At 40.9% G+C, this 14,479-nt stretch overlaps 1 protein-coding gene across 2 annotated transcripts in view; it reads right to left on the bottom strand.

Annotated features, from left to right (window-relative positions):
• The window catches only part of KCNQ5 (potassium voltage-gated channel subfamily Q member 5), a 751,481-nt gene that overhangs the window by 183,187 nt on the left and 553,815 nt on the right, over nucleotides 1–14,479 (bottom strand). The gene's annotated exons all lie outside the window — the stretch shown is intronic.

The following is a 14,479-nucleotide window of genomic DNA, read 5'->3' as shown; positions in this document are numbered from 1 at the left end:
GGAATATTGTGATTTGTTAAAAGTATCCAATGTGCCCAATCTTCTGATTCCCAGATATATTGACATCTATTCATGTAGCGTTTCTTTAACTTAAAGAAAACACAAAAATTGTCCATGGCAACTGACCACCTTGTTTCCTAATCTACAGCCGAAACCTAGTATCTGGAATCGGATGAATTTTCCGGGCCACTTAATAAACATTTGTTACCCCTACTATAGTTTTAGGTTTTTAATGATACTGGGGTTGATTTACTAACACAGGAGAGTGCACAATCTGGTGCAGCTCTGCATAGAAACCAGCTTCTACTTTTTTTGTCAAAAGCTTTATTGAATTAATGAATGAATGAAAAACTTATATAGCGCGGCACATGCGAACTGAATCGCCTCTGGGCTTATTGAACAATCTGAAGTTAATTGGCTACCATGCACCATGTTTTGCACCCTCTGGCTTTAGTAAATCAACCCCACTATGTTTCAAAAGAAGTGAAGTGAAACAGAGCTGACATTTATAGGTAAATGCTAGTATGTACACCAGGACTGTCTTAATGCATGGACACCCCTTGGCATTGCCCAGGGGCCCCAGGTGCTTGGGGGCCCAATGATTGTCTTGCAGTGTTGCCAACATACCAGATTGAAATTTACTGACACACCACCCAAAATTTACTGGCAACGCCAAGTTTTTACTGCCATTCCCAAAAGTTACAAAATGACAGTTTTAGGTGCAAATTAGAGTATTTAGGCTACAAACAAGTACAATATGCAATTAGCAATATGTTTTAAGGTAGATAATAAGGCAAAAAGCATATTTCTTATTTTATTTTCGATATAGTAAGTAAGTAGCTCAGGGACAAGAGAATGGAGGGCAAGAAATTAGAATGGACGGCACACACACATAAAATTTACTCAGTGACACTGACAGCAGTGTTCAGCAGCACAGACAATGATGAGACCTCACTGACACAACATGTCCCTTCCTGAGTCACAGTGACAGTCTCTCTCCAAACCAGTCCACTCCAGTCTAAACAGCACTGATGGCCCCGGTCCCAGCCCGCCTTGCTCCCATACTGCAGACCTGCACACGAGGCTCTGACCGCTCTGCTTGGCTCCATTGCACCATGACATCACACAACATGCTCAGGCACCGCCTCTGACCAGAGCCGCCAGATCACACTGTAGCAGACACTCGGATGGTCTCAGCCAGCTCTGGACCAAGCCGAACGTCACAGCCATATTTTTTACTGGCAGCCTTTAACTTTTACTGGCATTTACTGGCAGGAGAAAATTGCCTGTTTTTACTGGTTGCCAGTAAAAATATTGACGGTTGGCAACACTGTTGTCTTCCATTACATTATACTTGCCAACTGTCCCGGTTTTGCCCAGCCAGTCACTCTTTTTACTAAGCTGTCCCAGGATGGCTGTGTCCTGAGAAGCGTCCTGCTCTCCTGATCCCAGTATTGTGACCTCCTGACCTCCCTGCACTATGCCCTTCTGCCTCCACCCCTGTACTGCATCTTTGTTTTGATTAGTCTTTGATTTATGGAATGCTTTTTATATTGTTTAAAATGTATTTTATTAAAAGTACTAATAAATATATGTTTAATCCTATCAACTATTTATACTTTAACTCTTGAGAGTAGGTGCGTAAATTGGGGCAGGCTGGTAGGGGCACAGTGCATCACTTTGCAATTAAGAAGGCCCTAAAGTACACCTGAATATGAACTTTATGCAAACAGCTATTTACATAGCTGTACTCCACTTATGTGGACTATTCTAAGATCCAAAGAATGTGTTTAAAAAAAAAACCTCTAAGATGTTCACATCTGGTATTTGAATGTTTTGGCTGTTAAACCTATTTAGAGAATGAAGAAAAAAATGAATATCATTTAACCTAAAATCACCTCTTGTAATATTTATGGGTTGTTGATTTAGTCTGAAATGCTCATAATTAAATTTCATTTGAAATGGACCATTTTGCTTAATTTTCATGTTATGTTTTTTTTCTCTATAACAGAAACAGATGATGCTCACCTCACTTTGATACACTTGAAAATCAAACAGGAATGATATGCTTTTCTAATGCCCATTGTCCTACATACAATACTGTATTCTGCGTATAATGTGTTAGATCAGGTTCTTTGTGTTTTGTACAGCATGTCGATATGGTAGCCTTATATAACAAGCATTGGGTAAAAAAAACTTGGCCTGCGTCTTGTCTTAGAGCAATGCCAGCACTTATAACTGGGACTAGGTGATAGGGAAAATAAATAAGAATGCCATACTGGCAGTGTTGGTGAAATAACAACAGACCTCCAAAACAGTATGAAGAAAAATAAATATACTGTAGTATACATATTAATTCATGGAAACACCCAGTGTGTAGACAGTATCTTTGTGCTCTATGCAGACATTAAAAATAATTTGGTGGAAACCAGGAGACTGCTTTGGGGTCAATACATGGAAAGGAACATCCCTCAACATGATAATGCAAAAGGATGGCAATTGCATTCAATAATGGTACACAATTACTACATTAGTAGTATATACAGTATACTGAATTTGAATCAGTCATTTTAAAAAGTCTCTAGTGAGATATTTTTATGATGGCGTTTGGTGAGCCAGATTTACTGTGGCCAGTCCAGCTGTGCCTCTGATTACTTTAACACAAATGTAATTTAAAAAGGCAAAGAGAAATAAAATAAATAGATGAAATGTATTTTAAAAAAAATGCTGACCTCTCGTTCTGAAAATGCCAGTTACCTGGCTGGTCTAGTGACTTATAGGCCTCATGAACACTGGATGTTTTCTGACGTTTTTACAGCAGCTGTTTTTGACTGTAGACATTTTTTTCTACAGTCCATTATGTTATCCTATGTGTCCATGCACACATAGACTGTTATCAGCAGTTTTGGGCAGTGGCGTTTTTGAGCAGTGAAAAAAAAAATAGTGGTTCTGAGTAGGGCTGTGCAAATTAACTTTTAATTAATCGATTAATCTTTAATTTTTTTGATCGATCAAAATCTTTTTGATCGATTAAAATTATTTTGATTGGTACTCACCTCTCCGCCGGCTTCTGGGCCTTCAGGAAGTTCCGTCGGAGATCCAGTAACGTCACGGACACTGGCGGGGCTTGCCGTGTCCATCTGAAGGGCTCCTTTGCTGTGCCTTCATATCTGCATGCCAGGGGGACCTTACTATCTGCCACACACAAGGGCTGTTACACTTCCCTCTATCACTTCCCTCTATCAACCTGGGATTCTACAACCATCCACTGGGAGTTGTGATAGTTCCCTTTATGGGACATCTACATGCCGACGGACTGATGTTAACCCCTCCTCATCTGGATTCAGCAGTGGCATCGTTGTACACATTTTTATACCAGTATCATACTTAGCTACATGTTTTTATGACTGCTTTTGCTACCGTTTGATATTACTCGCACCATTTTTACAGTTTATGTAGCTACATTGATTTTATCTCCAGTGCAATATTTATTTTGTTACCTACTTGAAGACTATAAAAGTTTTAATGCTATGCTTTGTGTGTTTTTTGTATCCTGCTCTCCATTTTTCCAGTGGTTGGTCGCTGCACTGGGAATCAGCCTGCAAGGAGATCAGCTAAAAGTAGTTGGATCTGTATGTGCGTTATAATTAATCGAAATTAGTCGATTAATCGATAAAAAAAAAAACGATTAATCGAACAGAACATTTTTGATCAGTAACAGCCCTAGTTCTGAGAGATGTTTTTCAGCTGTAAAAACACTCTAATGCTGAAAAACGCTGATAAACAACGATAAAGGTGTTTTTTAACGTTTTTATTCCCATGAACAAAATATTTTTTTTTTCTTCAAAAAACGCTAAAAACCGATAATGCAGAAAACTGCTAATAAACACTATTGAAAAATTATTGAAAAAAGTTGAAAAACAGCACAGGTCTCCATTTATGTAAATTTAAATGAGACCAAATTTTCTATACTGTAGGTCAAAATCAGCACCTAGTAATAGTGTGCACTGCCTGGGTACATCAACTGTGGGAGTATGTCCATAGCCTTTAAAGAAAATGTAATTGCTACATTTACAACGTACAAAAGGGATGCTCTTAATAAGAGCATTATGGAGTTTATAAATTAAAAAGCAGTGTCAGGCAATACTTTCATTATGAAGTCCTTTATGTTCAGACTATATGTACACAAGCTAGAAAGGTATGATTTGGTGTTAGCACAATGTCAGAAATATTCCTTAGAAATCCAAAGGTTTACAAGGCGCAGTTATGAAATTGTTGATGCAATATGCACATGCAGAAATCTAAATTACACTTAACAAAGTCTGTTCTAAGTAAACATATTTTATTTATTGAGCAATGAAGTACTATAAATTTCAGCTTGCCCTTTTTGTTAAAGCGGTCTCAGTGTCGCAGAGCTAACACTTAGTTTACTTTTTACGACCATTAGCAATGTATACATGAAATAGTACAGTTTCCAAAATGGTTGACAAGCAATTGTGGAAACATTTTGCAAGCTAAAACATCACCTAGCACACCATCTCTTAATGACCTGCTGGTGTAAGATCTCCCTTAAAAAGTCATCTTTCCAACATTTCTCACAAAACAGATAGCGCTATCCAGACGCGATGGAAAATAATTGTTTAACAGTTTTGATAATGCAAGCCATGCGGCTTAAACTTTCCACCATTTATAGTTTTAGCTTGAGCTGTTTATGTAGTAAAATGAGATATGGCAAAGGTTATTACCATTTGTTAGATGTGTTTGACAAGTGCTGTATAGAAGACAAGATTTCTTCCATAGAAGAAGCCTAGTAAATTTATGTTAGAAACTCTCATTTAGAATGACATGCTCTTTTAACCACCTCTTGTGCAATATTACGATGTCTTCTTTTAAGCTACTACAAAATGTCTTATATGTATAAACAAAATTTAAATGGCAGATTTCAACAACTACACTTTTAAAAATTAAAAGTGATAAAGGAAATGTTTAGTGTATTTGATTTTTTTTTTTTTAATAAAGTTTAACAGAAGAAATGTGTATATGGTTGCAAAGATGTATTTTAAATTGCACAGTCAGGCCTCGTACTCACGACCAAACATGTCTGCTGAAACTGGTCCGCGGACCAGTTTCAGCGGACATGTTCGTTCGTGTGTAGGCAGTAACGTACAGAATTCCAGCAAACAATCGTCGGCCAGACCGTTTTCCAACGAACAACTGTTTCCTGGTCTTGCTTTAAAACAGTCTGCTGGAATCGTGTCCGTCAGACATGTTCGGTCGTCTGTACACAAAAGCAGCGTACAAAAACCCCGCGCATGCTCAGTCCAAATGAGGAGACGGGAGCGCTCGTTCAGGTAAAACTCGCGTTTCTTTGGGATATGGCACATTCGTCATTAGAAACCTTTTATTCTAGCAAGAGAACAATGTCTTAAAAAGGCGCACTAAACCACATTTTAAAGCCTCGTTTTATTAATTCTTCTCTTGCTAGAATAACCCCGTTCTCTTGCTGATGCAATTTCAATAGAGTTGTCCCATACTGAAATGTCACATTTCTTGCTTGTGATGTAATCCTTTAATAATGTTTTCTATGCCAGACGTGTGTTTTGGTTGGTGGTCCTCCATAATTTAGAGTAGTCATTTTTGTAAAGGAATGTTCATTTTTTTTTAATTTTTTTTTTTGTTTCTAGTTATGTCACCATTTAAACTATTTTTTTTTTACATGTTTTTTGAAAATTTTTTTTTTTTTTTGGTGTTTCATTAGAGAATATTAAACCATGTTGGCACACCAAATGTCCCCCCCCCCCCCAAGGAGTGTGTCCTTTGTAAATTACCCATTGTATATTTATTAAAGGTTTGCTGCCTAATAATCCCCACAGTATATCAAACAATAGACATGTTTTCAAATGAAAGCAAAAGGCCTTTTATTCAGGCAAATGTCATCACAAAAAAATAAAAAGAACGGCAGCACTAGAATAGATAGCAAACTATATGCAAACTTGCATTTCCAACATGGTGAAGGATAAACTTCCAAGCCTCAGTAGCCAAACACAAAAATATGAAGCAGCAGCACACAAACAAAGGAACCCAAACTGTGGTAGTACAAACACGATGTCCTTTATGTGGAAGGAAATGGAAGGCAGAAAATCAACGTTTCCTCCTCTTTCCAGCCTTCCCTCCAGGCAGCCTTCCAGCGGATCGAACACGGGGTCTTGCAGGTGGGGTTGATGTGGCAGCAGGAGGATGGTGTTCCGCAAGCCGGGCCAGGTCACATAGCCCAGTGTCTGGGGTCAGCAGGCCCCTCTGCATCCACCAAAGGACCTGGTTCATCAGGGCCTTTGCCAGTCTTCTCTGGTCCTCCTCCCCTTCATTTAAATCATGGGCCAATGAGGCACTGAAGGCCTCTGTGGGGTTGAGGGGGGCCCTCATGATGGCGCTTGCCTCCTGGATCATGCGGAGGCTTGCCTCCTCCACAGGCCTCAACTGCCTCCTTCGGCCTGATGGCCTCACCTGGGGGGGAGAAGACTGGCTGGTGGTGGTTCTCCTGGCCGGGTGGACCTGCTGCAGGCCACTGGGCCCAGCCTCCTCCTGGCTGCCACTGACCCCGGCCTCCTCCTGGCTGCCACTGACCCCGGCCTCCTCCTGGCTGCCACTGACCCCGGCCTCCTCCTGGCTGCCACTGACCCCGGCCTCCTCCTGGCTGACAGACACCTGAGGATCTGCCACCTCCTGGCTGATCTCTTCTTCCTGTGTGGAAAAAATAAGAATTTTTTTACAATTTCGCTAAATAAAACCACACTCATTTTCATGTTTTTCGTTCAGTATTTTCTGTTCATTATTACTTGAATACACTCTACTTCTGACCCCTGCAGTTGTCATCCCTGACACCTATTTGTCTGTACACCTTTTTGTTTGCTTTTTTCCAGCTTGGTTTTATTTTTACAATATCTAATCATTAATCCACCAAGAATTATTTACGCCATAAATATAGAGGAAACTACTATACCTCCTCATCGAAGGGTGGCAGATCTGCATCTCTGTCAGCCAGGCCCTCTTCCTCCGACTCTGCAGGGCTGTGGTCATCTGGGGAAGGTCCGCTGGAAGGTAGCATGGAGGAAAGGTTGGAAGAAAGACTGGACATCGTTTTCCTGCCTTCCATTTCGTCCCGCAAAAAAGCCATCTGTTTATAATACCACAGTTTGGGTTCCTTTGCTTGTCTTGCTGCTGCTCCCGATTTTTTTAATTTATTAGCTTTGTATGCTCTCCTGTATGTGCTTCTGAGGTTGGCAAGTTTATCCTTCACCATGTTGGCAGTGCATCCTGGCACCCATGTTTGCATATAGTTTGCTAGCTCTTCTAGTGCTGCCGCTCGTACATCTTTATTACAATATAATGCGTGTTTTGAATTCCACAGGATGGGCGTGTCCTGATATTTTTGTAGTAAGGCCTCTATAGCTTCCTTGGTTTGTAGTTGGTCCATTTTACTTTTTGAAATATGATATTTTTTTTTGAGTCTAGATTCAAAAAACATAAACCAAAGAAAAATAAATATTCAAAAGGATCAGCGTTGACCTTGATATAATATGTGTCTTTAAATTTATTACCTATATCTAATTACAAACACAGTCTCTCTTGTTTAAACAATGATTGTCAGCTCGGCCGCATTGGTTGTACCAAACATTGATTTGCTAGATGCAGAGCCATTGTTAACATTGCAGTAAATATTTTTAATATTGAAAAATAAACAATGCTTACAAATGACAGTATTCATCTAGGCACTCTTTCCTGTGTAAATCTCATGCCCCTGACAATGGATGACATAAAAGACACTTCCTAATGACCTCTGTACAACCAACACTTGAACAATACTTTGCCTGATCTGAATACACCATTCAAAAACTTGTCAATGAGGTACAGCATTGTTCACATCTCTATTTTGTGAGGTGTCCAAAAGCATTTGGATACCAAAATAACATTGTGGTACCCCATAGACAGAATAGCTTAAAAAGGGTGCAACCAACAGCCCAAACCCCCATCCCATGTGTCTACATTTTCAAGGCCTCTGCTGATCACATTTTTAATTTCCTTACCTTCCTGTCTCTCGCTCCTCGTTTCTCACGCTCGCCTAATTACCGCGTAAGATGCGTAATCACGGCGTAAACCTTTTAAACACTCCGCGTATTTATGAAACCCCGCCCTCGTCACCTTTGCGAGGCCCCTAATCAATGAGTTTAGGAAATATGGCGTTAACTGTGTATGTTCTGGATGCGCTCGAAGATTCTCCGCGTAACGGACGTAAACACGTTGTTTGCATTCTCTACACTCCGCGTATGTATTAAACGCCGCCCTCTTCTCCGCCCATGGCGTAAGAATTCATCTTTTCCACGCCCATAATCTCTGTGGGAAAGGAAAGATGGCGATGTCACACGAGCGGGCACGATGCTCTCATGCCACAAGTGAAGGGACAGAGGCAGGGACGTCCCGATCAAGGAAAAGAAGATATAAAGCCACTAATATGCGGTTCCAGGAAATGGTGGAGTTAGTTTACATCATGCGAAAGAAGGACTATGATGGGGAATTAGGGCCATACAAGACCCCTAACCGCCGAAAGGCACATATTATGGACAAGGTGGCGAGGAGAATGCAGAGGATGTTTGGGATCACCAGGTCCAAGGAACAGCTGAGGAAACGATGGTCAGACTTAAAATTGAGGGAGCCACATCAGATGAAGAAAATACTTAAAATTCTGCGTAAAAGTAAGTAAATATATATTGGGTTTGGGGGGGGGGGGGGTGGTGATTGTCTGCAATAATGTGTTGCCATGTATATTTCACCATCTGCCTCCTTGGCCAGCTTGTAATTTTAAAGACATGTTGTTATTTATTTTTTAGAACATAAATAACTACATATTTACAAACAGTGTTCTTAGTAAACAACGTAACATCACATAGTTTATCAGAAAGGCTCGGTTATTACAGGAACAACACACCTGGACATGGCTCACTGGCCAAAAACTTTGTTTGTAAACATTGTGTAAAAGCTAGTTCTAGAAAAAAAAAGTATGAGAATGGGAAAGGCAAACAGGATTCATTCTAAAAACAGTGGTAATAAAGCAGATGTTTTCACATCTGCAATGCAGAGCACCTGTGTCTCCCCAAATCAAAAATGGGTTTTGGTAGGGTCTCCCAGAAATACAGTTTAGGGGGGACATCCATGTGTGTCACTTTGCTAAAAAGGGGCAGGATCAGAGCTTGCCATATAGAAGTAATTGCAAAATGTAGGTTTGGTGAAAGATAAAAGTAACTAAATGAAAGCATCTTCTAAGCAATGTGTGCGATTTATGCTCTCCAATATCTGTGTGCTGATGAGTCTACATTTTTTTTGGTTTATTTCAGGGGAAAGAAGTCGCCAGCATTTGGAGGAGGCAGAGAGGGCCAGACAAGGCCAAAATCTGCCATCTCAACATGTGGAGGAGGAGGAGGATGTGGAAGGAGAAGAGGATGTGGAAGGAGAGGAGAATGTGGAAGGAGAAGAGGATGTGGAAGGAGAGGAGGATGTGGAAGGAGAGGAGGATGTGGAAGGAGAGGAGGAAGGAAGAGAGGAGGAAGAAGTAATTTTGGACTTAGAAGTCATAGCAGATGAAGGGCAAGTGGCGGAAGAACAATTTGGCGAATTGAAAGAAGGTGGATTGATGGATGAAGGAGGAGTCCAAGATGATGGGGAAGTGGTGGAAGAAGGAGGAGTGATAGAAGATGATGGGGAGGTGGTGGAAGAAGGAGGAGTGATAGAAGATGTCGAAGAGGTGGAAAGGAGAAGCCCATCAGGTCAGTGTCACCCTAGCTTGATTCCAAAAAACATATGTAGATAGGCCTCATTGAAAAATAATATTGTAAATGCCATTTTTTTTTGTTGTTTTAGGGGAGGAGGATGGTGTGCCAATATTTTCACGTGCAAGTGCTGCTATAATTATTCAGCAGGTAATGGAGTGCAGCACTGAAATGCACAATATGCGTGAAAGGATGTTTCTCATGGAACAGAATGTAACAAATGTCCTTTTGGAATGCAGCACGGAAATGGACAATATGCGGCAAAGAATGATGGTGATCGAATCTAATTTTAAGAACATTATTGACATGATGGGCCGTGTCAAAGACTGAAACACCCCCCGCCCATCCCCCGCCCCCACAAACATTTTTACAGTTTGAATAATGAATACGCCAAAATTTGAATATACACACACAGTGTGCCAACATGTGCTATCTGCCATCACAGAATATCTAATGTCTGTGCTTTGTGGGTCCAACCCCCTCCTCCATCCTCAAGTAGTTGAGAGGAAGGGTTTGCTCCCACAAAACACAGACATTGATCACCCATGATGTCAGATAGCACATGTGGCCATTTGTCTGTTGAACCAATGACATTTGGCGAGTTTGCACTGAATGTGTGTATCTTCCAATTTTGGCGTGTTCCAGTGTGAAAGCACACCATGACTGACTGCTGTTGTGAGTTTTTATATTTTTTGAATTGGATTTTGTTACTTTTTGACCATGTTGAACATTTTGGGATACTATAAAGTTTAGACCATAAAGAATAAACAACGCCAAAAAATTTTTTAAATATATATATAGAATTATAAATCTCTCTAATCACTGAATTTAGTGAAGTAGAGATTTGACTCCAAATTCTCACCTAAAAATTTTCTTTTAGAAAAACACACCAAAAAAAAAAAAAATGGTTAAAAAATTATTGTTTTTTGTGCCTAAAAAATATGGCCAAAAAAAAAATTAAGGCGGTAAACACCCCACCAAATATAATCTATATATATATATATATGTAAACAATAAATCTAACTATATTTGATGAAAAAAAAAGTGAACTTGTTAATAAATGTATAATCTGCATAATATTTTTGGTTGAATTACCTGAAAAAAAAAAGAAAATTTTAAAAAAATTTTGAAGACTCCTAAGTACAAAAGCAGGGAGTAATGAAAAAAATATAAAATTATTTTTGGGGTCATGAACAAGCAAAAATTAAAAAAAATTGACCTCAACATTTACAAATGGAGTTGCTTCTTATTTCTAGACTCAATACCCTGTTTGTAGATGAGTGAATAATGTGCAAAATGTGGTTAGTTACTAAAAGTGGAGAAATCAATTATGCATTACAATTGAAGAAGTTAGTTAGAGAACCAGGAAGACAGAAAAAGAGAAAAAGCATTAATGACAAACAACTGTATAAAGTCCAATGGTCTAATTATTTATTATTTTTTAGAATATTCCTTTCTTTGGGGGCCGAATTAGAAAGAAATATGATCTGGCATAGCAATGGCCCCCCGACCCATGAAGTACTCAACATATTTGTCGCGTACCTCACGAGCTGATTGGGGGGCCAAGCCAGCGCGACCAGTGTCCAGCCCGGGAAGGGGATCTGAGGGTAGTCTTGCCTCAGAACCGATGTCGGGTAGGTACGTCTGGGAGTGCCTGCGTAAAAAGTTGTGCAAAATGCAGCAGGCAAATACAACGGTGTCCAATTTATATTCCGCCAGATGTATCGATGTCCTGAACAGGCGGAACCGGTTGGTGAGTATCCCAAAGGCATTCTCGACTACCCTCCGAGCCCTGGCCAACCGAAAATTAAACACACTCCTCTCTGAGGTGAGGGTCCTCTGGGGAAAAGGCCGCATGAGGTGAGGACCAAGCCCGAAAGCCTCGTCCGCTAGGAACACAAACGGAAGTCCTTCCACATTATCTTCATCTGGTGGCAATGCCAGACCACCAGCTTGGAGACGATCATAGAAATCAGTCCGTGCGAACACTCCCCCATCAGACATCCGGCCGTTCTTCCCCACGTCCACATATAGAAACTCATACTGTGCCGACACCACCGCCATCAACACAATACTATGATAACCCTTGTAATTATAATAGTACGACCCCGAGCGGGGTGGGGGCACAATGCGGACGTGTTTCCCATCTATTGCTCCACCGCAGTTTGGAAAATCACACCGCTGGGCAAATTGGGAAGCCACAGACTGCCATTCCTGTGGTGTGGAGGGTAGCTGTGGGGACAAACAAAATTAGAGATTTAGTACTTTGTAACAAATACATCCTACAAGCATCCTTGTGACAGTTCACAGTATTAAAATTGCATTAGAAAAATGTGCATGGAGAATTTGGGAAATGAAATATATAGGGCCACTTCATTAAGAGACTCCACAGCCCTCTGATGGGGACAATAAAAGTTTGAAGGGGGGGGGGGGGGCACAAAAACCAAAAAGTCCTGTTTGAAAAAATGGCAAGGTGGGTTTGTCCCTAGGATAGCATGCTGGACAGGTTAATATTGGGTAAGGGACAAATATGCAGGTAGGCCAAGAATAAAACATGTAAAGCTGATATCAACATGCATAGGGAGAAAAGGTAACGTTAGTTAAACACACAGCATATCTGGGAAAATAAAAAGAAAGTTAGTTGGCCACATTATTAGAGCCAGGAAACTTACCTTAATATACTCCTCATGCATAACTTTGATGATGGCAGCACACGTGTCCGGTATGATGACCCCAAGCGCCTGCGGAGAGATGCCTGTCGAGAACTTGAGGTCCTGCAGGCTCCTCCCAGTCGCCAGGTACCGCAACGTGGCAATAAGCCTCTGCTCGGCCGTGATGGCTTGGCGCATCACAGTGTCCTGCCTCGTGATATAGGGGGACAGAAGATCCAGCAGACGGTTGAATACGGGGTCCGTCATGCGGAGAAAATTCCTAAAGTCATTAGGATTATTCTCCTGGAGTTCCCTAAGCAGAGGCATATGTGAGAACTGGTCACGCTGGCGCAACCAATTCTTGGTCCAGAAACGCCTCCGCCCCCTGTTTCTGGCCAAAGTACTGGACAAATGAACATATCCAGCAGCCATCCCATAAACAGCACCAACTCGCGAAAATTGACGCTGCTGCTCCATCATGGCTTCAAACCGGCCGGCTGGTCAGTCAAGAACACACTGAAACAGAAAGCACTCGCAAATCCAGCACTACCTGCGACAAACGCGTGACAAACAGATACGAGCGCACAGGATGCAACTGCTAAAGCAGAAACAACCTGCTTGCCTATAGCCGAATGACAACTACGTTACCGCAAGCACACGCACTGAACCCGTGAATACACGCTGTCAAAGCCTGGAGACCGAGAAGCGCGAATCAGCTCTAACCAAACCTTCACTAACACGAGCAAACACGTAACTAGCAAAAGAGGAACAGAGGGCGGCGCCATTAACTTTGGTCTTCCCCTTTATAGTGACGTCGTACGTAGTTTACGTGCACGCGTTCCGGTACGACGGGAATTTGGTCCGCTGGTGTGTACACGCCAGCGGAACAAAACACAAATCAGCCTTGTACGCCGGAAACTGTCGGGCAGACAGTTTCCAGCGCACAGATCCGGTCGTGAGTACAAGGCCTGAGATGCAATACATATAATATAATATAATATATATATATATATATATATATATATATATATATATTTTATTTTTTTATTTATATAATATATATATTTATATAAATAAAAAACATGTATGCAAGTTAGTTCAGGTTGTGCTGCAACTCCCCCAGCAAAGAGTGCTGCCTTGGGCAGTTGTGATGCCTGTGCAGACACACATACACACTTAGCTCAGTGAACCTGTGCAGGTTCAGTGTCACTGAGCAGAGATTCCCTCCTGCACCTGTCACACAGGCACGTGCATTGACCAGCTGTGCTGAGCTCAGTAATATTGCACTTTTAGTAGGCTTTGTGACACTGATGAGGCTTACTGAACTGCACTGAGGATGGAGTATATGGTAAACTGAGTCAAAAAACCTCATTGGTGGCATGGTCCTGGTTATTTGGAAATATTGAGGTTGCATAACTTCTAGGTGGCTAAACTTTGTCGGAAAAGGGCAATATTTTGTTCAACTGGGAGAAAACTTGGGAGTGAGTAAAGTATAGTGTATTTTCAGTGAGTATTTTAAGACTGGGAGAGGAAGAAGCAGTACAAGCAAATTAACCAGTTGTACGTCAATGCTCACAAGGATATGCTGACAGTAGGAGAAAAAAGAGATGAGTTCATCAGTTTGCTACTTCTTATTTACTGTCCAATGGAAAAGACATGGACATACAATTTAAGTGTAACTGAGAAAGGTGAGGTCTTCAGTCAGGCCGTACTCGCTTTTATAGACAGTATAAAAGATTTTTACAGTGCTGCTCACTTAATAATTTACGTAACATATACTATACTTATTTAAAATCATTCCTTGTACACTCACCTAGATAAAGTTTAAGTAACTGCATCTGCTATGCCCGAAGGATCCATAAAGTCAGAGCTGCAAACATTGCTAATACTTTAGTTTATCTACCAGCTGGAAACGTGTATTACATTTTGTATAGATTCCCTTTCCTTGCTATATATCCTTTTCATATTACCTATTGTTTGCTCCCCTGTAGTCTTTAAATGTAAAAA

This window comes from Rana temporaria, chromosome 4 (genome assembly GCF_905171775.1).
Source record: "Rana temporaria chromosome 4, aRanTem1.1, whole genome shotgun sequence".
Lineage (NCBI taxonomy): Eukaryota > Metazoa > Chordata > Amphibia > Anura > Ranidae > Rana > Rana temporaria.
The sequence above is the reverse complement of the archived record's forward strand: the minus strand, read 5'-3'. Positions and strand labels throughout refer to the sequence as shown.